This window comes from Schistocerca gregaria, chromosome 2 (assembly GCF_023897955.1).
Source record: "Schistocerca gregaria isolate iqSchGreg1 chromosome 2, iqSchGreg1.2, whole genome shotgun sequence".
NCBI lineage: Eukaryota > Metazoa > Arthropoda > Insecta > Orthoptera > Acrididae > Schistocerca > Schistocerca gregaria.
Genome location: NC_064921.1, coordinates 225,774,798 through 225,790,927, shown reverse-complemented (window position 1 = coordinate 225,790,927; position 16,130 = coordinate 225,774,798). Strand labels below are relative to the sequence as shown.

Sequence of the window (16,130 nt, the reverse complement as noted above, 5' to 3'; positions counted from 1 at the left end):
AGAAATATCGGCTACGAGTGATGTAACCAAAGGAAGAATGACTATGGAGACCAGCACAAATCTTGGAAATAATAAAGTAAGTGCATCAAATAGTTATAATGACAAATGTGATTCCACAAACAATGTCATTCAGAAACATATGAGTCCAGATAATAATTACAAACAACAACAGCAGTGCACTGTAAATTTTTTGCGCATGTCTCATCCTAAACAAACCTAAACCTAGCAGATACACAAACAAACACAAGTGTCCAAGCCTTTGTCAAACCAGGAGCAGGCATTGCAGAAGTGACAAAAACAGTGGTAAAATCATGTGAAAACCTTAATCCAGAAGACTGTGCAGGTGCGAATGATGTTGCCAGAGATAAAGGTAGTGAACTCATCACTGTTCTTGAAAGTGTGCTACCCAAATTAGTCAACACAAATGTAGCTGTTGTAAATCAACCAGACACACACGACCTACCTCCTTGGTCATGTGTAAATAAATTAATATAGAGAGTAAACAAAGAGATAGATGCTGTATGCAAAAAGTTTCTGTATGTGAACTTAATAAATGTAAGTATGTTAGACAGGTCCATGCACACCAGCCATGGCCTTTATTTAAATCACAGTGGGAAACAATTTTTAGTTGAAGATATCTGTCGTCTACCAAATTTGAGTCAGAATATGCATAATATAGAAGAAGTCCAAAATACTTTGGACAAATGGGTCATAAAGAAAGATGCGATGTCTTATAAAAAGGGCAAAAGACATTTTTTAGGGAGGTAGACTGTATCACAAAAAATGTGATACATAATTAAATTGCAAATATAGACTGAAGATTGTACACCAGAATGTAAGGTCATTAACAAACAAAGTTGATGAAATAAATGTACTCCTCAATAGTGACTGGTAAGATGTTTCAGTGTTATGTTTTTGTGAGCATTGGTTACAAAATGAGTATTATCAGTACTTAAAAATATTGCATTTTAACCTTGCAAACTGATTTTGTAGAATGGAATCAAAACATGGGGTAGCCGGCCGCGTTGGTCTCGCGGTTCTAGGCGCGCAGTCCAGAACCGTGTGACTGCTACGGTCGCAGGTTCGAATCCTGTCTCGGGCATGGATGTGTGTGATGTCCTTAGGTTAGTTAGGTTTAAGTAGTTCTAAGTTCTAGGGGACTAATGACCACAGCAGTTGAGTCCCATAGTGCTCAGAGCCATTTGAACCAAAACATGGGGAACTTGTATAAACGCAAAAGAAAATGTGGATTACAAGAGTATAGCATCTGTTAGCAACCTTGGTTGTGAAAGAGACTTTGAAATCTGAGCTGTTGAGTTAATGTCTGAAGAAACTATTGTTTTATGTGTGTATAGATCTACTGTTAGCAATACAACTGTTTATTTTTTTCTTTTTCAAAAAACTGGACCTTGCTTTAGACAAACTTAAGACAACTGGGAAAACAGTGGTACTATGTGGTGATTTTAATATTGACTTTCTGAGCCATAGCCCTCACAGGGAATTGTTTTTAAATATTATAAAAGCCTACAAGCTTTGTCTGACTGTTAGTTCTCCAACGAATGTAACAAAAACTAGTGTCACTCTCCTTGATCAGCTATGTGTAAACATGGAGAAACTTTGGTACCAGTTATAGTGACCACCTTTCACAATTACTGACCATACCTGTAAATCACATTTCAACCAGTATAGAAAATGTTATTCATAAAAGGATTTGTAATAGGAAAAATATTGAATACTTCCAGTACCTAATCAGTGGCAATCTTGGAGAGAACTGTATGATATCTCTAATACCAATGAAAAGATGGAACAGTTTTTGAACATTTTCAAGCATAATTTTGACAAAGCTTTTCCACAAAGGAAAGTGATTTCCAAAAGCATAGATAGATTCAAAAACTAGATTACACCAGGCATCAGAATACATTTTAAAAGGAAGTGGGAACTTTTTCTGCAGTCAAAAAGTAACAGCAGTCCAGAATTTATTAATTATTTCAAAAAATACAAGCTAGTTCTGAAACATATTGTAAAAGAGGCAAAAATTAAGGAAAATGACAAATATATTATGAAGTCATCTTATAAAACTAAGTCCATGTGGAAAGCTGTGCAGGATCTTACGGGGAAGAAGACAACTCACAAAAATATTGTGATATCACATGATGGCAAGAATGTCACTGACCCTAGGGCAGTTGAAAATAGTTTCAATTCTTACTATGCAACTTTTGCTGGAAAATTAGTGAAGGAAAAATTTGGAAATCCACCTAATACAACATGGAATGAACTTTCATCTATTGCAATAAATAATAAATCCATGTTCCTGAGTCCAGTAAGCCCTACAGACCTCCTAAATACCATTAATTCACTGAAGAGTAAGTATTGAACAGGTATTGATGATATTCCAGATTAAATTATAAAAATAACATCAAGACAAATACTTTCATCTTTATTGGAGACATGCAGTGCATCCTTATCATGTGGTGTCTTTCCTCAGCAACTGAAAATGGCAAAAGTAATACACCTATATAAAAAAGGTTATCATCAATGTATGGGTAACTATAGGCTTGTGTCTCTATTGTCAGGGTTTTCAAAAATTATTGAAAAAGTGTTCCTTTCAAAACTAATTACATTCTTTGGCAAGCATAATATTATTTCTGGATGTCAACATGGCTTCAGACCACAGAGGTCAATTGCAATTGAAACTGCCACTTTCAATCTGATAAACCATGTCTTAAATGCAGTGGACAACCACAGAAATATCTCAGGTTTATTCTTGGACCTAACAAAAGCTTTCGATGTGATTGATCATTCTATACTCCTGAGGAAACTTGAATGGTATGGTGTAAGAGGTGTGCTAAATCAGTGGATTAAACCATATTTGTAATATCGCTCTCGGGTAACTGAAATTAAGTACATGGAAGGAAATGAACTCCAGATTCACATTTCAGAACCATGTGGACTAAGTCACAGTATTCCACAGGGCTACATTTTAGGTCCATTTCTGTTTTTGGTCTACATTAATGATTTCCCATAACACGTTAGGGATTCTGAACCTGTACTGTTTGCAGATGACACCAGTCTATAGACTGAAGGGAATAAAGAAGAAAATCTTACTGCATCTGCAAAAGATATTACAAAAGGAGTGTCTGAATGGTTTACGAGAAACAGGCAAATAGTTAAAACCCAAAAAATGGTTTTCATGAATTTCCAAACTGATCAAAATAATCCTGGCACAACCTGTAATATGTATAGATAACCAAAAGATTAGTGCTGTCAATGAAAATAAGTTTCTTGGGATTCACATCCAGGAAAATCTTAGATGGAGCACTCATATCACAGCCCTAAATTCAAAACTAGCAAAATTTAGCTATGTAGTACGAATTCTCTGCAACAGTACTAGTGCAGAAACAGTTAGGGCTGTATACTTTGCTCATGTACATTCAGTACTTAAGTACAGTATCATTTTCTGGGGAAATGTACATCAGGCCATAACAGTTTTCAGGAAACAAAAGGCAATAATAAGAATAATGAAACAAGTGAGCAGCAGAAAATCATGCAAACCTTTCTTTAAAGACCTAAAGATCCTACCCCTTTCCTGCATTTATATACTGGAAATAGTCATGCATGTCAAAAAAAGCATACTGAGAAAAGAAAACCTTTTTCTTCAAAACAAAAGTGTCCATGATTACAGTACCTGATCAGACAGTGATATACATGTTAATCATTGTAACACCACATTATGCCAAGAAGGTATTTATCATGCAGGAACAAAACTTTACAACAGATTACCAAGACATAAAATCTCTTCCTGAACTACAAAGCTTTAAAAAGTCTGTGACATCCTACCTTCTAAAAAACTGCTACTATTCAATTTCACAGTATCTTATGCAAGAAAAAAATGTGATTAGTATCTTTAATTGTAGAAATAAATTATAAATATACAGTATTTCAAAAAACTGTAATTATTAATTGTATAGATCCAATTTGTTTTAAAAATTTATAAAATGCATTTGAAAAACCAATAGTTTAAAAGGTTTTCTGTCCAATATCCTGTATACAATATATGTATTGAAAAAGAGATTTATACGGACAAATAAATAAGTAAATTAGTACATATGAAAGAGATTTATATTTAATAATTTTATACTGTTGCAAGTGACAAATGGAATATTGCACTGAGGAGTTGCAACATAATTTTCACAAATGCTTAAGAAAGGTCATATGACTCTGCATTTCCACGTGGAAGTGGGAGTGCCTTAAGCTTAAAATCTCTTTTATGTACTGCATATATTTACTTTGATGTCTAATATTGATGAAGTTAGTAACTTTATTATGTATAGTGTCTTAATTGACTTTCAAGTATTTGATCCCAGCCTATGGAAACTTTTCACTGGGAATCACAAGTAATAGGGCCATAGCACTAATTATTGCAACCATTTTCACAAGTGAACTTGTGTAAACAAATGTAGCTTGTCCAGTTGCTCTGTAGCCAGTCTGAGTCAATACTTTTGGTGGCTTCTGCGTGCTGATTGCTGCTGTCTTGTCCAGATTGTGTATGTCTGTTGTTCAAACTTTTATTTTATGTAAGGAAAAGCAGATTGTTGAATAAAACTTTCACATTTCCTTCTATATAGCTAGTGGCTCTTGATATACTTGTCTGTTCTAATGTACATAATGCAAGCTTTTTTTTTTTATAATGCCCTGAGCTATTCCAGTCGTGTTGTGTTCCCTCATTCCCAATTCCTTGGTACAGATTTTCCATTCCTCTTAGAAAATGTATATGCCTGAATTCTGGCAGTTTTTGTAGTTTAACCCATTAGCGCCATTCGTTGCAATATGGAAACATTTGTAACACTTTTTTAAAATCGTTGATTCCACGACATCAACAAAGCGAGAGTGTTGGCAGCACTGGATTCCATTCCGCAAGACTGCAAAGATCACTACAATGCAACAGTTTTAACAATACATTTAAATTATGCAGCGTAAGCAGTGTCGGAAGTTGTTGTTTGCTGAATGACGAAGAAAAATGGAGTACAAATTCGAGTAAGTATGTTTTACACAGTAACTTACGAAATGTATTTTTTTTTTTTTTTTATTTTTTTTTAGTATGGTTGTGCTTTAAACAGACAAATATACATTCTTTGGAGGTTACTGTTTGCTGTGAAATGAATTACATTCATTTAGACCATTTGAACATCGGTGTTGCCATATGGCAATGCTAGGCGCATGTACTCAGTAAAAGGAGGAATTTTCTCTTTTTTGTTTTAGAAGAGGTTTCTTGCTTGCTGAGGCACTGCAAATTCTTTATAATGACAATATTGGAGGTGATGTGTTTGTTGAATCCCCAGATCCGAATAGAGAAGAATGATGGATTATTGTATGAGCGGTGGCTGGACAACTCAGTTGTCACAATGATCTCTTCTTCATGTGGTGCGCAAGAAATTCGACAAGACAAGAGATTCTCGCAACTAAAAAAGCGAAATATAATGATTCCCAGACCAAAACTGGAAGCAAAATATAATACATATATGGGAGGTACTGATCAGATGGATCAGAATCTAGCATACTATCGCATTGCAATAAGAAGAAAGAAATGGTACTGGTGTCGCTTTACATGGATGTTAGATGTCGCCATACAAAACAGTTGGATTTTGTATAATATAGCAAAAAACCAAACTGTTTCTCAGCTTGATTTCAAGAGAGAAGTAGCAACAGTGTACTTGCAAAGACACCAAGCTTTACCAAAAGGAGCTGGGAGACCATCTGCATCAGGGGCATGTTCCGACAGCCACATATCAGATTCAATTAGGCTTGATAAGACTGGCCACCTCGTCCAGAACACATAAAGAAAGAGGAAGAAAAGGTGTGTATGCAAGGACTGTAAATCTATTGTGAGAACAATGAGTTCAAAGTGTAATGTGGGATTGTGTATTGACTGTTTTATTTCATTTTATGTAAAATAATGCTGAGTTCAAGGCTTGATTTTTTATTAGAAGTTGTTCTGTGTTATAAAGTATCAACTGTATGATGAAGTCTGAATAATAAAACTGAACAAAACTTGTATGTGTAATAAGAAATTTCAACAACCTACTTATTTTAGTTGAAGTTGTAATCCATATAAATTTAGGTAGTGAAAGCGGCTAACGTTGCCATATGGCAACATCAAATATCTCACAAATAGCGGTAATGACTTTCGTTGGAACAACGACAACAGGCATAATGACGCAAATATTTTTAAAAAATCACGAAAAAATTAATTCCGGCACTAGTGGGTTAAGCCAAAGTAAATATTGTGTGTAGAAGTAATGCAATCAGAAAATTTTTCTTCCACTTTCGTGAAAATCTCTAGGTGTTTATGTGATGAGCTAAAATTGATACTGACAGTTCATAGAACAAAAAACATTTCCTGTGTTTTGTTTAATGGCTGACCTAGGAATGCATATTGCTCTTTCTAAATTACACAAAGCAACTTTTTTTATGGATGTGTTGACTGATTGTTCTTTCAGCAGTTAAGGTGGATAATCACAGTGATTTGTGATTCACTTTATTATTCTTGGTGTTATGAACCCTGTATTCCATAGTAAGCCTAATTATTTTGCTTAATAATGCTTCCACACATACATAAAAGTGAATATAAGAGAAGGTTTCATGCATATTTTCAGCAGGGTGAACTGAATCTCTGAATAATTAATCTGAAAATGTGTGGTTCACTTAATCCCATATGCACCACTGAATTATATTTTGTGACAGAAAAATTTAAGCCAGTATAATGTTGGAAAATGTACTTTGTAATGAAACCTTTTAAAAACATGTTTCTAAATGACATCACAACAAACATACTTGATAGTCAATGGCTAAAGGTATAATGTTTACTCCAAATCTTGTCATTCAGCTATGGCTAATAACACAGCAGTTACCTATTTTAACCACAAAAAAATCACACGAGGTGATAAAGGGCTGTGAAATTAAGGTAACTAAATTTTCTAATGATTACAATTTATCTTCTTTTTCATTTTTAATAGAGTGGTTCAGCTAACCTCCATGACCAGTTAACCTCATTACAGTAGTAGTAGAGTTTATTCATCCAGAGACAGTTCACATTGCATGGATTTCACCAGAAAATACATAGTACATAAAAATAAATAAAACAGTGGAAAATCTAAGATGGAATGTACACACACACACACACACACACACACACACACACACACACACGACTGTAGTTTTTAGCAGCTGAAGTAACTTTACCATGTCTGATTCAATGAATGGTGAGAAGTCAACATAACAAATCATGAAGTATAAATAGCAAATGACATTCTCCTTTAAAGTATTTTTTGCTTTGTAAATAAATTTGGCTTACATTTATGAAATAATATCAAAAACTTTCTGACGTTTGGAAGTAAAAGCCAAATATATCTCACAACCAACAAGCTGAATAAGATGAATCATGTGTTGGTTGTCTGTAGCCAATGACAATGCTGATTCATAAATAAAATCAGCTGTTTTTTTTATCCTGTTAAGTCATAACTGAACCATACTGTCAGGATTTTTGCCAAAATCAGAAACAAGAAATACAACTAGATTGTTGCAAAGATAAACATACATTTTAATATTGCTAGAGATCTGTATTTTATGGCTACTGTATTTTTATGTCTGCACTTGTTTTCCACACCAACTCACAATCAAATTTTCCCAATCTAACGTAACATAGACCTTGGGCTATACCATAAATCAGAATGTCACCACAATCAGGTTTCTTTTTCAACTACATATCCATAGGCTTCACCAACTCACAGTTAAGCTGTCACACTGCATCCTAACCTACAGCTAGAACAAATCTACAGATCAGTGTTGCCACAACCAGGTGTTCTTGGTTTCACATCTGTTGGCTTCACCAGTTCACAATTAAACTCTCAACCTAATCTAGACTTCCCACTAAGTTACAGATCATTCTACCACCGCAGCCAGGTTTTTTCCCCTTGGATTTACATTCATTGTGTTTCTGTCTGTTGGACTTTCATGTGGAGCAATCCAAGCAGAACCCATAAACAAAAAAAGCATGGTAACTAAACAATAAAATTGTTTTCATAGCTAGCTTTGATTTCTCAAACTAAGTCCTTCGATGAATAGACTGCCACACATAATCCTTGCAACAATTCCCCACATACAGGTTACTAGTACATTCATTTAACAGCCACATAAACTATATCTAAAATAAGCAATAATGACGTTTGAACCTCCTCACAAAATAACAATGCTGCTTGGATCCCTTAGCTCATCCATAAATTTCACCACTGTAAAACATGAGTATGTTACACTCATCACTCCCACCATTTTCAAATCATCCACAAAATCAGGTGCAGAACCTGGACCAGTGGCTACCTCTATATTTCCACATCTACTTCAAGAACTAGTAAATTATGAACTGATACTATTATTGTTTATACACCACAGTCAGACTTTTGTTTCTTATAAACATTAAAGATTAAGGAATTAGTTTCTCTGTAAACTGAAGAGATTACAACACAATGTAATGTCAAAGAGAAATGCAATTCAATATATGTACAAAAATGTGCCATCATAACATACATTAACATTATGTCACTGGTCAAAGTTGACAACTCAATTTGAATGTTTCTTTTGATGCAAAAGAGCTACGTGTAAAGGCAACCAAGCCTCACATACTAATACTAAGCCCACATGAAGTAATGTTAGTTTGATATTCACAGTCTCATCATAAATCTTTTGTAGACTCAGTGTAAGGACTGATTGTGCTGATAAAGTAATCTGTAAAGGGACCAGTCAACTTGCTACTTGTCCCTTATCTAACATACAACAGTATGCAATAGAAAATCATGCATAACAATTAGAACTGGTAAGTAGAGTATGTGATCCTAATAATTCTCGAGTAGTAGACTTATTAATACCAACTTACAATGAAAAACACTTAATGTTCCCACATGTAACTGTACAGTCCTTACAAAATAAACTCCAGGAACTTCAATAATGGCTGGAAAAGTTAAACTATAGTATGTGTATAGTAAATGAACACTAGTTAACAAGTGGATAGTTACAATTAAGTATAACAAGTGGCTACAAATTAGTTACAGGTTACTATAGAACAATTATGTAACATGGTGGTGTTTCTGTCTACATTGATGTTTACTCAAACTAAATTATGAAATAATGGATGGAAGGGAGCTTTGCACAGAGCAGTATGTTTTCCAGGACTATTTTTATATTGCCCTCTCAACTGAAGTTCAGAATTGTTCACAAAAGCTCTTCAAAAACTGATTGTCTTGCTCCTCAAGAATAAAAATTGCAGAGTTATAATATTTGGTGACATTAACACAGACATTAGGGTTAGAAGTAGAACTGTAAGCTATTTAATTAACACTGGGCTCACTATATTTACATTGTATAAATGACAAGCCCATCAGGCTGACCGATGTTTGGATAACAATATCTATATTTTCAGTTGAACAGATGTCAGTTTAATTGAATGAAATTACCACTAATGGCTGAGCTGAGCATTCTGTGTCATCTAAGAGATATTTGTCAGGGAAGAGTAATGAGGCCCTTTAATGAAGAGATGCTAAACAAACTAAAATTTAGATTAACTTTGCAGGTAATGAATTGCAGGACTCATGTGGAATGAAGAAATAACTGATACAAACTGTGAATACCATTTTTATTGTTCTTAAACTGAACCAAGATACACATAAGCATCTACTCACAAAAGCATACAAAGCCAGACTGATTGAACACTAAAGATATCAGACACATCAACACTTTTTGTTCTCACATCCATCATCAACTATATTGATACCATTTCCTTGTTCCATTGCATATTGATGGGGGAGGGGGGGAGAAGGGGGTGTTCCATACAGAGCAGCTCCCCCCACCCACTCTCTCTCCCATCTCTTCCATAGTGTGGAGAACTGGGGAATGTACAGCCATTACTAAGTACTAAGGATCCAGTCATGTTGAATAAAAGTCTTCACATTCTAGAGTGAGCTACCCATCAAGATATGCTGAAATATACAACTATATACTACACTGTCATTATCTACTACACTGTATTATAAACAGTAGAAACTGGAAATCTACAATTTGTATGGGACATTTGGTATGATTATCTTTTGCGAAAGGATGAGAATTATGGCAACATTTGCTCTGTATAACATCAACACTGAACAGGTTTATTTTCAACTATATCATACACTATATTATGAACAGTAGAAACTGGAAATTTACAATTCATGTGGGACATTTATTATGTTTACCTTTTGCAGAAGGATGAGAGCAAGGGCACATATATTCTATACAACATAATCACTGAACAGGTGAAATTTTCAACAAAAAATTTAAATAGCAAAAGTTCTGCATTTTGATGGTTTGAAATACTAAATCCATATTTGACAGTATGCATGAAAATCAACTGAGCATGTTACATATCCAAATTTTCAGCTATAATACTCACAGCTAAGTTCTGTTTGAAACTTAATACAAACTGCAGAACAGACTACAGCACATTTGGGAATAAAAACCAGTTATTTTCTTAGATTTGCCACAGACACTTAGTTTTTTTTGCATAAAATGTATGCTATATGATTTAATTAATGAAATCTTAAACATTATAATTGATATCAGTGAATTTTAAAAATTTCATTTACTCAGTATCAAATATTTGTGATAACACTTACTAGTCTATGATGAAATCCTTGAGGTGTGGAGGGGGATGGAGTGGGTGGCAGTATTGGGACAGCAGGTGTGTAGGCAGAGAGTCTGGTGGAGATGGTGATGAGCAGGGGGTGCACTTCCTCATACATCACCGAATGTCATGTCAGGTTGCAGTGCAGGTTCTGTGGTGGACTGACTGTGAACAGGGTCATAGTACTGCTGGTAGGGCTCTGAGCTCAATATCCATGAGGATTTGATTATATGTATTGAAATTGTAGTGCACTTATTATGGGGAGGGATATAAAATTTGTGTTCACACCTCTGTAATACGTTGTAAGGACCAGAGTAAGGTAGCTGAAGTGACACCCTTACGGTGTCATTGCATAACCTAACATGCTTATATGCTGCCAAGTCTAAAAAACCTTGGGAATTCCACAACACTGAGGGGGAGGCAACATGATGCTGGAGATATGTTGTCTGATTTGTTGGACCATTGCCAGCAGTTCAGTTGTATCAGGTAATATCGCACTTTCAATGAAATTTGTTGGGAGGTCGAATTTTTCACCATATACGACGTCTGCCAATGGTGTGAAAGTATTCAACTGCACTGAGACTGCACAATTCATTGAACAGTGCCACCTGAAATTGTGCGCCGTGGTCCACAGTTATTGTGACAGGGCAACCAAACCATGAGATCTATATACACACAAAAGCCAAAGCTGTGTTCTTGACCATGATGTCTGGTATTCCAAATGTACGTGCTGTAAGCTACATGCTGGAATGTTATACAGCTCATGTTTTGGGCTGGCATGCATGCCTGTTTTGCAGCACTAGGACAAAATGCAGGTGCAAATTCACTTCTTACAGTCACACTTTACATTCTGCCAAATGAAGTGGTCCATTATAAGTTTGGTCATAGACCAGGACCCCCTGTGTGATAAATTGTGGAAATATGGCAGATCCCTGTGTGTGATAAAATGTGGAGGTCATCAAACAAAGGTCTTCTCCTTTGAGAAGGGACCAATAGTCTAACTTTTCCTCACAGTACATCACACCAGACGTGACTGTCCAGTCTGGGAAGGTGGTGGTGCTCAAACTGAAGGCTAGTTGAGGTGTTCTGCAAAAGTTCTTTGATTTGTAAATCCATCTCCTGCACCAGAGCAAGTTTGTCATAATCAGTGTGCAATGAAAGAGCATTGATTCTCAAGAGAAAGCCTTTACATTATTGTCTGCCTCTCAAATACATTGCACATCAGTTGTAAACTGACTTACATAGTCAACATGGTGAAAATGTTATGACAGACAGTCCTTCCTGGCATACTCTATGGCCTCTGTTAGTGTTCTGTGACCACTGAAAATAGTGAAGGGCCTATACCCCAGTTCTGTTTTGAAATGATGTACCACTTCATACACTGCTTTCAGGGCTTTGTCAGATGCAGAAAACTTGTTCTGTAACAGCATCAGTTTCTGAGAAAAGAATCATAATGGTTATTGGATCCCAATGACTAGTTGTCGGAGTGGTGCACTGAAAGCCACGACACTCACATCATTGGTGACAGATAAGGAAGCACCACTTATAGGCTGTACTAGAGTCACAGCTTGTTGGAGGGACAGGGCAATGCTATCAAAGGCACTGAGCATTTCTGAAGTCCATGACAGTGTTTTATTACTATGTTTGTTTCTTACTGCCAGTACATCCACTAGGGGGGCTTGTACAGCTGTGGCTTGCAGTAGGTGTTGGTCGTAGAAGCTAAAGATTCCCAAAAATCACTTCAATAATTCAAAGGTTTTGCAGTCCAGGTGGAGTTTGAAGCTGTCTTGTATGTGCTGTGGTGGGTTAGGCCCCTAGGGCACTAACCACGTGCCCTAGAAACATGAGTACCTCCTGGTGTAGTTTGCACTTTTCTGTTTTGATGTCAACATGTCAAGTGTATTTGAAAACAGAACAATCACACATTCTATGAGATCCATTCTTCTTCAAAACTAAATGTATGGGCAATGCCCAAGCACTGTCCGACGGTCTCACGTTCTCAGCAACATCTGTAATGTGTTTCACTACATGTAATCTGTTCAGCACTGATTGTCATAATGATATGGTGCACTATCCCACCACTCACACAATGCCTGGACCATTCCTTAATGATGCTTAGTAGTGACACTTATCACATGCTTGGAATGACATGTACGCTTAAAATACCAGGAACTGTACCAACCTGGATCTCTTGCTTTGCACCAGAAAACCGTGTAGGCAGAGATGTTTCATAGTGTATGCTGGATAGACTGCTGGTATAGTGGTTATTGTTGTAGATAATACTGTTGTTGCAGACACTGTTGCTGCTGTTTTTGTAAGAGCATGATGTGGTCATCAGTATTGCTCAAGTCCTTCTGTAATGTAAGGGGTCTCTTGCTCAGAGCTGCATTCACTGTACATAACGGTAGACACCTGTGTCTAGCATACTCAAATTTCTTGTGATAAGACAAAAGTCTTGTTGCTGCTGAAGTGGTAATGGACTTGGGGGATGACCCAGAGCAGCTGCAACCTGTCTCCTCACCAAAGATTTGGTGCAGTAATCCCACTGCCAAGCAGGTGCCACATTGAAAAAACTTTTAAAAAATCAGCCTCCAACATCAGGTCACTCACCTCTGAACACTGTAGTACTTTCACTTTGCTGTGTTGAAGATGTTCTGGAGTACCTGGCAAGGTACTCACTGCCATTCCTGAGGTGACTAGAAAATAATGACCTGAGTCATGGTAAAGAACATATATTCTCTTACCTGTTACTCAAATCAGTGTTACACTTGTTTTTCTGTTAGTCTTGCCAAGAAGGCAACTTCTTGGTTGAGTGCAACACTGTGCATCTACCGTGAACCATCCATTATGTCTGCGTGATTACATGGTAGCAAGCAGTTGCCCAACTTGTCTCCACAACTCATGTCGTACCAGCACATTTGTGAATGCATCAAAGCCACAGTGCATGGAGCACTGGAGTCAGCTGAGATTGGAGCAGATGTAGGTTAAAGGGCAGTGGACCCACTTCATGTGTTTTTGGAAGAACTCATTGCTGCTCAGTCAGTGGCATCGGTGCAAAGCTGTTATGGCAACTGATTGTGGTGCCCTGGCATTGCTGTGGGTTTCCCTGTAATCTCCCAGCCAAATATAACCTGTTCCCTGCAGTGTCATGTTGTCTTGCAGTTAATGCTGACTGAGTGGGAGTTGGGAGTTAAAGTATCCAAACTGCATAATATCCTGTGAGAAGGATTCTCATATAGTCTCAAAAACAGTGAGGGTATGTTGCTAAGAATTCTTATTTAAAATTTGATTAGTCAAAGCAGTTGTTATGTTGATTTTCTCAGATACTGTAGTAGTGCTGTTTTGCTGCTTCAAATTTCTCAGCAGATGAGGATGCCTGCAGAACGTTACTGATGATGTAAACATGGCTGCAGTCATTGCACTGGAGGGTTGGAAATTTGGACATGCCATCCTAAATACCATAATGCAGCTAAGTGAGTTTGACTATCCAAAACCAAGTCTCCAAGTGATCTGGTTGAGATACATCTAGCTTAATCATATGACCTGGATGAAGCATCACATCACCAAAACTCCATTCGCGGTGTGTGTGTGAAGTCTGCCCGGGAATGTCAGAGGACAACTTGTTGCGCTACCACAGCACAAAGGAAGCCCAGGGTAGGCAGTAAATGTGTCAACCAGTTGAGCACAAATCTGTGGCACAAACCGGTTCATCTGGAACAACACAGCATTGAAGGACCGTTCAGTACACTTACATGATGTAATGTCACAGTTAAATAAAAACAGTAACACACATTTAAATACTCAAACTATTAGGACGTGAAGACGCACCATAAATTTTATTTGAATGTTTGTAAATTTTAGTTCACAGTGGAGTTTAAGATATTTGAAACTAGGAACCAGTATTCTGTGAATTTAACAAGTAAAAAAAAAATTGTAAGGAGGTGAATTATGAAGCAGGCATGTCTACAGATGTGAAAGATGAACAGAGTAGTTATTATTTTGAACAAAATGAAGTAAATCTTTTGGTGATGAGTCAAGATTGGGGAAGTGAGTAAAATTTCAGGTCAGTAAACAGATGAAAGTAATGTTAGCAATGACTTCTGAAATAATTGCACTGCAGCTAGCAAAATAGATGAACACAGATCCAAAGTGCAGTCAGCAAACTGTACTTTAGTATCGTTGCTGAATAAAAATCTGGTAGCTTCACATGGACAATTAGGTAAATTAAATCAAAATATGAAGGTTATGGGCAAAAGGGTAGATGCTCTAGAGAAAAGTGTTGACTGTGAAATGAAAGCCATGTGTGAACAACTGAAAACAGAGAAAATAGAAAGCTTTTGTAGTGCTTGTTCAGTCAGTAAACAATATCTGAAAACTGATTGAGCTGACAGAGATTAATACTAACTAAAAGATGCAGAGTTTAGAAGTATGCCTTGAAAAAATGATGAACAGTAAAGTATCTGAAGTTAAGATAGATGTTTATGGAAGAAATAAATCATTGGGGGGTTTCATCAACAAGAAACTTTCAAAATTTAAGCTACAGCAGGCAGAAACGTTAAAAAATTATTGCAAAAATTTCAGAGAAAGTTGAAATGTTATACAGTTGTTGTCAAGTGAACAATATTTCTCAGTTAGAGGGGCATGTTGTGGGAACATGGTGGTGCCACAGGGAGGTTAGGTAATGCAATAAAGAGACAGGTTTATCTGTCATTTGAGATGGAGGTATATGAAGTAGAGCATGAATTCTTAGTCATATCTGATTCATGTTTAAATTCAATTTTAGTAATTGACCTTATGAGTGGGCTTAATGTCAAAATTGTTTGTGGAGAGGGGATGATTAGGGTTTTGATCAATGGTGTTAAAGTGTCAGCAAAGTTCAGTGCACAAGTAATGGCTGAGCATGATCAAATAGGGTGGTGCCAATGGGTACCTGTTATGATGAATATATATCAGAATATTGTGTAGACTGTTCTGAATCAACTAGTGACAAGATGGTATCATTTAGGAAGAAGGTAAGTGAAATACAAAGTATTAGTGAGGATCAAATGCAGGAGTTATATAATGTTTGGGTTAGCAATGAAGATGTATTTTCTGAGGAACCAGGAAGGGTGAAAAATTTGGAATGTCATCTGAAGATAAAACAACATCTTCCATTTTTTGCCAAACCTTACCAAATACCTTTGGCTACAAGAGGTGCTGTGGCGGAAAAGTGGGCTCAGATGGAAAAGTAGTGTTTTAGAGAAAGGACCAATTGTGAATATACACTGAAAAGCCAAGACATTATGACCACTGGCCACTGCAATGTTGGTTGCTGCCTGGTGATGTTGCAGGCATATGAAACAGTAATGAAAGTATGTAAGTAGAGCAAACAAAGAAGGGGATCGCCCTAGCAAAGATATTGGCTGCATATGGGGAAATCCATTGA

General features: G+C 36.6%; 1 protein-coding gene across 1 annotated transcript in view; it reads right to left on the bottom strand.

Annotated features, from left to right (window-relative positions):
* Nucleotides 1–9,661: 9,661 nt before the first annotated feature.
* LOC126336742 (uncharacterized) overlaps nucleotides 9,662–16,130 on the bottom strand; it is a 31,074-nt gene continuing 24,605 nt past the window's right edge. The window contains exon 2 of the mRNA XM_050000736.1: nucleotides 9,662–14,416. The gene's annotated coding sequence lies outside the window, so the exon portion shown is untranslated. The remainder of the gene's footprint in view (nucleotides 14,417–16,130) is intronic.